This window comes from Arachis ipaensis, chromosome B4 (assembly GCF_059453495.1).
Source record: "Arachis ipaensis isolate K30076 ecotype BB chromosome B4, ASM5945349v1, whole genome shotgun sequence".
NCBI lineage: Eukaryota > Viridiplantae > Streptophyta > Magnoliopsida > Fabales > Fabaceae > Arachis > Arachis ipaensis.
In genome coordinates this window covers 143,791,158-143,805,480 of record NC_142439.1, presented here as the reverse complement: position 1 = coordinate 143,805,480, position 14,323 = coordinate 143,791,158, and the positions used below count along the sequence as shown (strand labels likewise).

At 30.4% G+C, this 14,323-nt stretch overlaps 1 long non-coding RNA gene across 1 annotated transcript; it reads left to right on the top strand.

Moving 5' to 3' along the window:
- The first annotated feature begins 11,159 nt into the window (after positions 1-11,159).
- LOC148569509 (uncharacterized) lies at positions 11,160-13,937 on the top strand. The gene is made up of 3 exons (XR_015880566.1): positions 11,160-12,867; positions 13,000-13,188; positions 13,666-13,937. It is a non-coding gene; the product is annotated as an uncharacterized LOC148569509 (long non-coding RNA).
- The last annotated feature ends 386 nt before the right edge of the window (positions 13,938-14,323 follow it).

Below are 14,323 nucleotides of genomic sequence, written 5' to 3'. Positions count from 1 at the left end.
GATGGATATTCTCGCATTAACAATCTCAGGCTATCAGTTAGGCGGGCACTTCCGCATTAGCACTTTGGCACAAAGGCCCATTTACATTTCTTTTTCATGAATCATAATCTATTTCAATTATTTATTTCACTCATTTATTTCACTCATGACTTTTCATTTTACCTCCACATCACCAATTACACACTCATACCTCCTCATCCCCATATTATTAAACGTACCTCCGCATCACCGCTTAACTATACATACCTCCGCATCACCTTATTTATTATTCACTTATCATTGCCTCAAGTTTCTAAACAACCAAGCTTCTTTATCATTTAATAAAAATCCATTTCCTTAATAAACCGATCTCAAATTATTACTTAAAACAAACTCCGATCCCTTCTCAAAAGATAGAATTTAATAAATTATACTTTTCTTAATAAATCAAATTCAAAAATAGAATAAATCTTTCTCCAACTAAATAAGTCTCAAATAATTTAACTTTTCAAAACCAAATCTTTTAAAATAGCATTTCAAATAAAGTCCTAAATGTTTTAAAAATTTCGGCAGCACTTCGCCTAAATCTCAGACTTAGCTTAGCCACCCTTACGGGTTCCCTCTTTCTCAAAAATCCATCAACCCTCTTATCAACAATCCATCAACCCTCTTATCAACAATTATCACCACAGCAGATTCTCAATAATCATCTCATCATAATTCAGTTTAACGACTAACATCCTATCATCAAATAAATTCAAAATTTCCATAAATCATTCTTTAAAAATAAACCAGTCCAACTTCAAAAATTCATAACTAATTTTCCAAAACCAATTCTCAATCAGTCACCAATCAAGTCCATTACCGTTACCATATACTGAATAACTAGCTTATCAACAACCGATTCAATATTAATTCATCAAAGACCAGAATTTCAATTCATTCATCACAACCATCAATAACTCGAGCACAACTCACAACCACATCCAGCTTTAATCATAATTCAGAGTAATCTCCACAACTAACTTCTTCCAAATACATTTCATTCAATAATTAACTTATCATATTCCAATTTAGTAACAATTAATAAGCAACCTTTACACTCCCAATTTTGTATCTAAGCCTATAACTCTTCCAATATCACAATTCCAACTTCTATTTCATTAAACAAAGATATTAGAATTAGTAGTATAGTCCCAAGAACTCAGAGTCAATAATTCACAAAATTACACACACATATTCATAATAGTTCATCAACTTCCAACAGCATTTTCAAGCATACCCTTATCATCATCAAATCACAAACCAACAGAAATCATCATCCTCAAATACAGTCACAAATCAATCTCAGCATAATTTCATTACATTCAAGTATTCAACCATATCCACAATCACCAACAATCTCAATTTCACCAATTAATCAAATAAGACATTTATAAATTATTTGCAGTTATTCACTAAATTTCAATGGCATTCATAAATTAAAATAGTTAATTTTAAAATAAATTTCCTACCTCAACTCGTCAAAACTCAAAACCCAAACGTGTTAAAATCCCTTTTCCTTGCGTCTTGTAACTGCCACAGTGTCGAACCATTTCCGAGGCAATAATAGTGACTTCAAACACGACATGCAAGCATCGATACTTAGTCCTATGACAAATAACGCCGCAAAACCTCAGCCACATAAACAAAAACCGATATATCAAGGGTTCCGAAAAGAAATTACCTACTGGACTTAATTATTAGAGAAACAAAAACGGCAGCGGCAGCTCAAGGGAACAACCACACAGCCCATGATAGTGGTAGTAGGGGATGGCGGCTCCGAAAAGATTCTGCGGTGCACCACAGCTCGACAGCGGTGCAGATATGGCGAGGACGAGCTCCACCTCCTCCCCGCGTGCAACAGCGCCGATGGAGGACACGGCAGTGGTGACAGTGACATGCAGACAGCGGCGGCATTCCTCCAGCTCCAACAACGGTGGCTCCTTCCTCCGAGTCTTCTCTCTCACGCGGCTCTGCTCGATGGTGGCTTCAAGGTGGACCATCGGCGAGGGTTTCACGACGGCAGCTAACAGACACGGCGCCTCCTCCCCTTCGGCCATGGCTCGCGTCTTCTCCTCCCTCCCCTGTTCGCGATTCCAACGGCGGCGGCAAGCACGGGTTCGGCGGCAAAGATCCGATGAAGTTGGCGGCGATGACGCGATGGTGATGGCGAGGCGTGGTGCAGTGGCGGTGTGGCTTCTCTGCAGCGATGATGACCACTCCCCCTCTCTCTCAGGGCCGCAATCTATCTCCCTCTCCTCTGGTCTCTTGACAACGCGACGGCGAGGCCCATCGTCCGCGACGCGTCTCCCTCCTCTCCGTTTCTCTCCCTCTCTTCTGTTCTTTTATTTCTTTTTCTTTATTATTTGTTTTTTATTTATGTTACTGCTGCTATGTAATTTTGTTTTGAAAGAAAAGGGAAGCGGTGTGGCGGTGAAGGAATTGAGAAAAATTAGAGTTTTATCTTGGGGATAATTATTAATGTAATTAGGGCATAAAGTAGTATTAAAAATTAGTTTTAATCTAATAAAATTATTTTTAAAAAAATTACTATTAATTAAATAAAAATTAAAAATAATTAAATTAATTTTTTTATTTATGAAACAAAGTTCAACATCTAAATATTTAAAATATAGTATATAAAATTTCTATTATTTCTTAATTACTAGAACTTTAAATTATAATTTAAAAATTATTCGATTTATATATAAAAATCTTTGAAAATATAATCTTGATTAAATAGAATAAATCGTAAAATAAATTATTAGTTAATTTTTAAAAATTCAGGTCTTACACCACCTAAGTTAAAGTCATTTTCAGAAATTCATTAATCTCTTTAATTTGAGGAATCGTTAGATGATGTTTAGCTAGATAAACTTTTGTGGCAGCAACAGATTGAAGAGATTTTGACTCGGTACAAGACTACGTTAAAATCTTAAAAAGTGTGGCTTAAAACTAAATATCTTGTACTGTTTTTGTCAACACAGTATAAAAAGGACTAAATGTTCATAATATATATAGTTAAAAATAATATAACAATTTTAAAAAAATTACTAATAACTAATAATAATTATTAAAATATATTAGAATTAATTGACATTTATTAAAATTATTTAGCATATCTAAATATTTATTATATTTTTATTATTTTAATTTTCTTAACACTTATAAATATTTTTTTATATTTTATTATTTTATACTATTTGAATAGACATAAATTCTTTTTTTATTGCTCTTTTTTATCGTTTTAACAGTATTAATAATTTAATCATAATAATTAAATTCGGTTTGACTTTGTCCTATAAGCTCAGTCTTCAGATAAACTTTGGGATGAATTGGCTGGAATGGGAAAATTAGTTACATTGGTTTTTTGTAAAATATTTGTAAAAGTGTAACTATTAAAGTAATAAGGAGATTCTAACATGTTGCCCACCTAAACCTTATAGCTATTGAACTAGAATTCCTATTGCGATATCTTTTAAAAGAAAAATAATAGGAGACCAATACTTTTTTCAATATTAGCCAATCTCGCTCTATATAAGAATAATCAAGATATTATTTAGTTAGTAGATAAGAGTGTAATCAAAATTCTATCCAAAATTGATTTGGTGATTATAAAGCTCTATTAGTTGTTAAGAGTTTTTTAATTTTACTATATATATCAATGTCTTGTAACCAAAGATACACAGTTCAAAACAAACTATCATTGATTCTTTCTCTATTTTTCACTCTCTGTTCCTACTTGTGACTACTACTATTACAAAACGGAAATGTTTGGTAATCAAAGAAAATCAGTCAAAAACAGCCATAATTTGCCTTATTTAGCATTTATTAATTGTTGTGACAATTAATGAATGCTAAGTAAAACAAGTTCTGGTTTTTTTTTTTTTTGTCTCCCTAGCATTATCCACTACAAAAATATTATATGGTATCAAGAATTATTATCGATCCATGGCCAAAAGCACTCATTATTGAAGGAAAGAATGATAGTTTGTATTCAATTGTGTCTCTTTAATTTGGTTACAAGCCACTGATATAGGGACTTTTAACAACTACACAATCTTATAACCACCAAGCCAATCTTTGACAGAATCTTAATTACACTCGTATCAATTAATTAAATAATATTTTATTACTCTTATACTCTTATTATTTTTTTGATAGGATATTTAGAGTTGAAAATTAAGAATTTAAAATTTAGTACTTATTATTTAGAGTATTGGCTAAGTATTGACAAAAAATAATAATTTTGAAATAAATAATAATGAGGTCATTAAAGATTTTGATTTTGGATTAATTAGTTTTTAAAAAAACAAAAATACTAATTAAGTTTTCTACAATAAAAAACGATAGACATGTTATGTCCTTTCGTCGATTCATCAAGTAAAATTTAACAGTCGTGCTCATATATACCGTTAACTATAAGAATATGTTTGTTTATGGAAGATTATCGCTTCGGAGATAGCAACTTTTAGAGTAAAATTTCATTTGCTTCGTCAGAATTTGAGGTAAATAAAGAGTAGTTGACGAAAGTTATATATCTAGAAATTATTATAAACGATATTGTCTACATATTCATGTACATATTCATGTGGCAGTAATAAAATACGTCACTATAAATAATGATGTACATAAGTACTATCATTAAATTTTATATGATGAATTGACCAAGAACATAACGTATTCACGATTTGTTATCATAGATTGATTACTTGATTAGTATTTTTTTTTTTCAAAAACTAATTAGTTCAAAATTAAAATTCTTAATAACCGAATTGTTACTTTATTCTAAATTTTGTTAGTCTATAACATTGTTCTTTTTAAAATATAAATCATATTCCACGTATTAAAATAAATTCAAGTTTAATTTATATATGCATTTTACACAAATTTAAAATAATTGATTCGATTGGGACTACTAAAAAAACTAATCATTAGCCACGAAATTTTAGCTATGCCCTAAGGAGCCTAGCGCCCTCGCTGGCACATCGATCCGGGATCCGACTCTGATACCATTTGTAACAATCCAGACCACCCGCTAGCACGATATTATCCGCTTTGGCACACAAGGCATCACAGTTTTGCCTTTGACAATAGGAATGATAGCCGAAACTCCCCACACTCACTCGTCAAAACGCGTCATGTTAGGGAGAGATATTCACACCCTTATAAGGCATGCATGCTTCGTTCCCCTCCTCAACCGATGTGGGACCTTACAGACTCTACAATTGATGTCTTGTTGACACATTAATTTAAACACTAATTTTACGAAAATATTATCTGTACATTAAAATTAATCACTAAAATCAGTTACTAATATATTGTGTATAAATACATATGTAGTTTAATTTATTTTTAATATATATATTTATATTCTAACATATATTTTATACTGATATCTTATTTTAATAAGTAATTTTAATGTACAGATAATATAATTACTAATTTTAATACCATCTATAGTAACTCAACACACCCGCTTAAAAGGATTTGGATTCTCTAAAGTTTGAATTTCATTTTAGAGAGTAAAGTGTGATCTCTCACCATTTATTTTATAAGTGGAATCAAGAATAAATATGTGAGAAAAATCATTCAAAAAAAGATCACACTTTACTTTCTAAAATACGAATTTAAAATTTAGAGGATCTAAATTCCGCTTAAAATATTCTTATCTTTGACCTTTGGAATTTTAAGGTTTTGTTCGTGATTAAAAGACAAAAACCACTTAGCGTGTCGACAAGAAAAGGTATTCACACCTTTTCTGGACATTTCTTCTCACATGCATTCATGTGCCCTGTGCATGTAAATCTGATACTAAATTCTTATGAGAGGGAGATATTATTGATTATCTAGGAAACTCTCATTCAAGGGATTTATAAAACAATAATACTATTAACACCTTAATTAATTTAAAAAACGAAACATTTATTAATTCATAACATACATCAACACTAAATTCACAGTTTTATTACAATGATATTACAATATTTTATTCATAAAAAGTACTATCTAAACAATAATACATGATTACATAAAATGTGTATTTTATTCTTACATAATATTTATTTTTATTCATAGAATTGTAAATTATTACGAGATTATTTTAAGGATAGACCTCTATAAGTGATAAATATTCAGTAAATGAAAATATCTTGTAATTATAGAGGCCAGCTTCATAAAAGATATTTTTCCATTGTTCTTTGGTTCTCTCTTTTACGTGAATAATTTGCATATTTATGCTCATAAGAAATTTGAGTCGAGTAATTTCAGGTTCATCTTGTTCTTCATTTATCACGGTCTCTAAAATTATTATTTTACCTTTTTTACTCTTGCTTGAAACTTTAACAGCATCTTTGCAGTTTTTCAATATTTTTATGCAATTGTCGTCACAACAATTAGAGAGTCAGCTATTTATACAATTAGTATGCATGTAAATATCAATATTGATCAAGTGATTTCCTGGGCAGGTAAACCAACTTCTTCCAATTCTGTAACACAATTGGGTGAGTTTGGTGTGCTGCACTACTACTCCTCTCTACAATTTATTTTATTTTGGACAAATCATTAAGGAAAAAAAATTCTAAATCGACAATAATGTATCCAAGTTGTATACATTTATGTTAGTTGTTAATATAAGATTTAATTATTCTATTAATTTTTATAATTTTATCAAATTTATAATTAAATATTTAGATTTTTTTTAATTAGATCTTTACGTTACTTTTCTAAAGATTTTATAATTTTTATCATGTAAAAATACTTCATCTTGATTATTGGATAATAAATTGTAGGGCTTGGTTTTTATATATTATAAAAATATTATCTTTATTTAAAGTGTGGCTAAACAAATAAGTTATACTTTTTAAACAAAGATCATCATAAAAAGATATTTTTGACATCTTCAAATAGGACTTTTTAGCATTGTAAAATATTAGAGTAAAGTATCGTTTTTGTCCCCAAAGTTTGGGGTAATTACCAAAGTTGTTCTTAACGTTTAAATCGTCTTATTTAAGTCCCTAACGTTTTAAAATAGACTCAATGTTGTCCTATCGTTAGTGATCTGTTAATAGAATTGACAACGGGACAAAATTGAGACAATTTAAAAACGTTAGGAATTTAAATAGAACGAAAATATTGGGAACAAAAATGATACATAGAAATAAATTATTATATATGTACATACTCTTTGCTTTCCTTTTTCGAAAGTTTATATACTAATCATTCTATAAGTATGAGTAAAAATCTATAAATTATATCTTTTTGTTTCTAATATACAGAACTTCTTTAACGTTTAATTAAATTAAATTTTATTTTTAACTTTTTAATAAAATTTAATCTTTTTTTCAATAATTTTAATTTTTTACGACAAATAATTATTTAATTTATTTTTTAATTTTTCTCTTAATAAAAAAATTCACTCAGAAAAAATAATGTGATTAAGAATAAAATTAAAAAATAATTGAATAATTATTTACCGTAAAAGCTTGATATTATTGAAAAATAAAATTAAAAATAAAGTTGAACTAAACTAAACATTAAACAAGTTTGATACATTAGAGACAAAAGGTACAATTTATACTTTATTGTATATGTATTATTTTTTTTTTTTTTTGCAAGTTTATATACTAGTCATTCGACAAATATTTCATGATGTGTAAAATTCTTTAAAAGTAAAATTATAAAAAAATAAATTTATTTAGAATGAAAGTAATGTGATTAAGTGTAATTTACTTAGATGTGATTAAAAAATAATTGAATAACTATGTATCGTAAAAAATTGATATTATTGAAGATAAAATTAAAATTTATTTCTATGTATCGTTTTTGTCCTTTATATTTTCATCTTATTTAAGTCCCTAACGTTTCAAAATCGTCTCAATTTTGTTCTGCCATCAATTCTGTTAACAGATCATGTAACACCCTAATACTTTTAAACTGGGTTAAGCTTTATTTGGATTATATTTAGTAGCTGATATTTAAAACCTTGCGAAATTTTTCTTTTAAAATAAATGTGAAATATTTATATAAAATAATTTATAGATAAAAATATTGAATAATTAGTTTTTATTAGAATAGTTACTAGTTGAAAAATATAAGTGGATTTGAAAATACTAACATGAAAAATCGGTGTGCTAAACTATGAAGGCACAACAATGACAAGCTTAACTCATACCAAATAAAAAAGGAAACATCATAGTTACAATTGCAATCAGTCAATAAGGATAAAACAAGACACATAGGAAATCCTAATTCTCTTAATTTGTTTAAATATGACTGAAACAATCGCCTATTCCTCCTTCTTAAGATAAACGCTTAATGTTTCGTATCTACGTTCTTGATAGCTCGCTCCTAATAGCACACTTGTCTTTTCACCTCAACTGAGCAGTGTATTGCTTTGTGCCGCATCCTTCCTGAAGATGGTATGAGAGGGGTGAGAAACAAAAGTTTCTCAGTAGTTTATCTATATGGTGCCATTGTATCCATCTCCAGCCACTCCGAGTTTTAAAATAAAAACAGTGATAATGCAATGTTGTTCAATTATTATTTTCAAAAGTCCTTGTTAGTCGGAGTGGTGTAACTTTTAGATGCTTCTCATTTACTTATGTTATGACATGTGTGACGCATACAAAATGCCTATAGCGTTAAAACATATAAAGGTAAACTCATAAACCTTGGTATGATGTTCTCATAGGCCATAAAGCAAGACAAAATAAATAATAAATAAGAGAAGAATAGTAACATTGCCATAGATAAGTCAAACAGAATAGATCTAAATAAAATAAAGATCTTAAACAATATCATACATCATACAAAAAGGAACTTTGGAAAAAAGAAGGATCCTTGAATGCAATAATAAACATAATCATAAATATAAAAAAATAAAAGAAGAACAATCATGATCACACTTTTCATTGCACTTTTCATTACTTTTTCTCGTAGTTTTTATGAAAGGTATTGAGCTCAAACTGGTATAAAAGGTGGCTGGGAGTCCCCTTCCCTTATCGAAGGTTCTTATCCCAAACGTTTTGGCGATCACCTTCCTTTACCAAAAGATCATCTCGATCGATCACCTTCCCTTACCGAAGGATCATATCGATATCTTGTCTTTTGGGGTCACCTTCCCTTACCGAAGGATCATTCCCTCAGTTCAATTTATAATCAAGGTTATTTAGACATACACGAGAAAAGAGTTATATCAACAAAGATATCTTATTATATAAAATTGATGGAAGTCTCCTTCCCTTACCGAAGGTTTCCAAAAGTTTTCCGATCACCTTCCCTTACCGAAGGATCATCTCGATTATCTTGTCTTTGGGGTCACCTTCCTTTACCGAAGGATCATTCCCTCAGTTCTTTATGCACATAAGATTTTTACTGTAATGCATAATGCGTATGAAGGGAAGAGACATTATATCATGACATGTAATGCTAACATCTATATATGACATAAAAATTTGTACAAAACCCCTACCTCGAGTGAAGTTCCGCTAGGTATTCCGATGCAAATAGATGCGGTTTGTTAGTGAAGAAAGACTTGTTTCATGGCTAGACTTTGTGTATACTAGAATATTTTGTATAGAAAAAGGGAATAGATTGAAAAAGGAAGGATCAAATAGCTCTTAGGTATATGCAGATTATTTTAGGAGGCATTTAGGTGAAATCTTCAATCTGAATTGTCACTTTGTGAGCTCTATAACATGTTCTACGTTTGGAATTTGAAAATAGCTATTAGAGACAAATTTATAGAGAATTGAATTATATTTAAAACAAATATTAAACAAAGTCAATCGGATAACCACAGCTTGAGATATTTCCGAAATATTGTTAGTATATCAGACTGGCTGATAAGAGCGCGATTTTCTACTATGAACTTGTAACAGATTTATCTACATAATTTAATTTGAATTTGATTTTATACTGAACTTAAGGAATAGAGCTAGTATTCTTATCTTTTCATATAACTAAATATCATTCAAATCTAATAAATGTAGAATTAATTATGACTATATTTTAAAAAGTTGTTTATTGTCGGTTAGAGATTTACTACCACTAGTGTTTTCATATGTTTAATTTTAAATTCAAATCTTAAATCATTACCATTTTAATTAATTAATTAATTATAAAAAAATGACTTGATTCAAAAAGTTGGAATGTTACAGATTCCTTACGGCAGGAAAATATTGAGCCAATTTTAAAACATTAGGAATTTAAATAGGACGACTTAAATGTTAGAAACAACTTTAAAACTTAACTCAAACGTTGAAAACAAAAATAATACTTTACTCAAAATATTACAACGAGTTGAAAATAAATAAAAAATTAAAAATTAAAAAAATCTTCAAATTCCAATTAAAAATTTATTAGATCCCATAAAAATTGCAGTTGAAGTTTCAAATTTTTATTCAATGTACCTTTTAATAATTCATAATCAAATTTCGATGAACCTTCAAATTATTAATTGTTACACTTGTTTAGTGCACAACATACACATGATTTGCTTTGACCGCAACAATTAATATATTGATAATCAAGTAATCAATTAATTTTTATTCTCTTTCTCTCTCAGTTTCTCTGAGTCTCTGGTTAGAAAAAGTTGTATTTATTTAGATGAAAGTATAGAAGAGATGATAAGGTAGAAGAAGAGAGTAAAAGAATGGGAAATTTTGATCTTAGACCTGAACTGAATGTGTGTATTTTCCTACATCTAATACAATTAGAGAGTCAGCTATTTATACAATTAGTATGCATGTAAATATCAATATTCATCAAGTGATTTCCTGGACTGGTAAACCAACTTCTTTCAATTCTGTAACAGAATTCACTACAAAAAAATACCCATTCAGCCACACTTTTTTTAAGCTACATTTGAAAAGCGTAGTCTGAATAGGCTACGCTTTTCTCAGTGTTACCTTTTTATAAGAGAAAAGGAAACACAATTCTGACATCATTTAAAAAGTGTAGCCTTAGGTATTATAGAAATCACTTATAAAACGTAGCCGTATGTTGATATTTATGGGTTCACTTTTTGTATTAAAGAGAGCGCTTTTAAAGGGTAGCCTATTTATTAAATTTTAGGTGCACTTTAAAAGTGATGCCTAATGTATCTAAAGGCAAAAGCTTGGTAATTTTTTTTCCTCAGTTTCCAAAAGCAAACTCACACACTTAGTGAAATTTTTGTCCCTTCAAAACTCACACTTAGTAGCCAAACCCTCTCACCATCAAAGAAGAAACCCTCTCGCTGCACACTCACTAGTGACCACTCACCGTCGCTCCTCTTCACCCTCCTCCTTGTCGCTGCGCCGCCCTCACCATTGTCATCTTTGCGCTTCTCACCGTCCTTCCCCTTTCAATTCGATCGTCCTTCCCCTTCTCACCTTCGCTCACCATCACTCACCACTCACCACTCACCACTCACCGCACCGCTCCTCATCTTGTTCACCTTCGCTCACCACTCAATGTCGCCGCTCCTCATCTTCTTCATCGTCGCTCACCACTCACCGAGACATTGAAGTTCTTCTCTTTCTCAAAGAAAAACCCTAGCCGCTGCTCTTCTTCAACCTGTGTCGCCGCCGTCGAATCTGGTCTAGCCGCCATCCCCACTCCCACTGCTCCAGCACCGTCGCAGCTTGTTTATCATCGGGTTGCTTCGCCTCTGTTCCACAGCCGTTGTCTATTCCATTTTTGTCGCCTGTGCCCCACTGCTCCCTCTCCCTCATCTCGATTTGAGTTCTGGCCTGCATCTGAGTTCGAATTCCGTCTGTTATTGTTTTTTTCTTGTTTTTATTTTGTTATTGTGATTTAATTGTTGGTGTTGTTGCCGTGTAACTTTTAATTGTTCCTGTTGGTATTGTGAATCTGAATAACAAGAATGATGACATATTGATTCTAAATCTAAATAGTATTGATTAAGAGAAAAGGAATAATTAGAGGACATGTACTGAAAATTTTATGTTAAATCTGAATAGTATTGATTCTTTCTTCCTTGTTAGAATTTGCTTTATGATTTTACATTTTGCTTTATGATTTTGCATATTGCTTCATCAGGGTTTGTTGATTTTGTTATATTTTGCTGATTGAATTCATATAATTGCCATAGTTTCCCCTTGGCTAGTCCAGGGCTTAAGATTTTACACTCTAAATTTAGCTAGTTAGACCTTAACATAAATTCAAATTCTGTTAAAATATTCTAAATTATTATTTGCACATAGTTTAATTACAGTGGTCTTGAGATTTAATTTTGATTCTTGCCCTCATTCATTCTCCTGTGTGTTCTTTCAAGACTTATGGTAATTTCAATTTTTCATTCATTGATTAATTGATTGTTGATTAGCCGCTCTTACTGCTGTTTGTGATTATTCATTGTAAATATGCTACTGTCCTACTGTTCTTTGTGATTTTGTGGCTTAATTGTGAATAGATTGTGCTGTTTGTGATTAATTATTTCATCCTATATTATTGTTTGTTAACTGGTTTTAATTTTGTTCCTGGGATTTGAGTTTCTTCTCCAAACTCACCGGTTGCCTTCTCTGCCTCTCTCTTGGTCCAGAGATTCTGTCTCCACAGGTTTTTTATTACTATTTTATTTTAATTAACGAGATTGAGGTGGATGTAATATAATTGCTTGAGGTGCATGATATATTTGATTAATGTGAATGAAGAATACTAGGTTGAGTTGAATTGAATTAAATCATGGATAAGAGCATGTTAGCTGGTTTGGTGACAGACCGCTCTACTGGTTTAAACCCTTCCCTGTTGTCAAAGTTGGAGAACGGAGCTTTGGGTCAGGCTTGGTTATGGATGACACACTTGCTGAGAAGAAAAGAGAGCTTTACCAGGCAGTGGAAGGTATCCCATTTCAACAATATTCGATCTACTTTTTCTTTTTCTTTTTCATTATATGCTTTTGGCATTGTTTAACAAAGCAGAAGGTGTATTTGATATGTTTGAAATCAATTGCAATAAAAAATATGTTTCAAGGAATCAACAAGGGGATTTTTAGACTCCCATCTGCCAAGAAATTTGAAATTGAGAGTTTGAACTTGAGGGCCTTGAATGCCATATGGGTTTCACCTCTCTCTGGCAAACAAGTCCCAAAGCTGAACCCTTTTCACTCTTCTCACTTCTTCAGCTACGGAAATGGTAGAATACGTACGTTTCCTTCACAAGGTACAATCTTCACTAATTTCACCTTCTATTTTTACTATCACTAACAATGTGCTGCTCTTTTTCTTTGCTATTTGGCCTATGTTTTCTGTTGTTATGTTATGTTCTGTTTAACTTCGAATCTTTATGCTTAAATTTGGGTGCTTTTTCGACTCGATGAACTTGGGGAAGAGATAGTGAAAGGGGTTTCTTTTTCAGTTCGGGGAAGAATTAAGTCATACTTTTATTGGATTAAAGTTGAATCCTTTGCGTGTTTATATCTGAATATTGTGGCCTTCCTAATTCTTCATTATGTATGTTTATATAGGAAGTTTGTCTATATTCTGCTGAAGCCTTCCTAATTCTTCATACTTTTATTGGATTAAAGTTGAATCCTTTGCGTGTTTATATCTGAATATTGTGGCCTTCCTAATTCTTCATTATATCTTTGCGAATGTCATTATAAATATTTTTTAATTATTTTTTTATATAATTATGTAGGATAATATTGAGGATGATAATGAAGATTAAGCTGATTATTATTGTGGTTTATTGGCTAAGATAGAATAGTGTTGGGAATGGATACATGTATGCATGGTTGACTAATGACTTTTATTGGAAGATACTTATGTAGGATATAATATTTTAGTTTTTGGTAGAGTATTAGTAGTAAATTCTAAGTGGTATCCTTCTTATTTTGATATGGTTATGCTTACTTTAGTGTGGGATGTATGAAAATTCAAAATTAACTTCATTCTAGTACTTTTGGATCATTATTATAAATATATTTTAGTTACAGATAATTTTTATTATTTTAAAAAATTATTTAGTATAATTACATATTTATTTTTATTTTATAATATTTAACTCATTTAATTAAAAATACAGAATTATTATATATGTAATCATATTACTAAATATTATGTTGTATTACTAATTATTAGAATATATATATATATATATATATATAAAATAAAAAAAATAATAAGGGACCTAAGGCTACACTTATATACAGTAGCTATAGTATACAAAAAAAAAACGAGAGACCTAAGGCTACACTTATAAAAAGTAGCTATGGTATACAATGTGGCTACGCTTTACAGGTGATGCAGAAGCGTTGAAAAGCGTAGCCTATTCTGGCAAAAATGGAAGCTGAAAA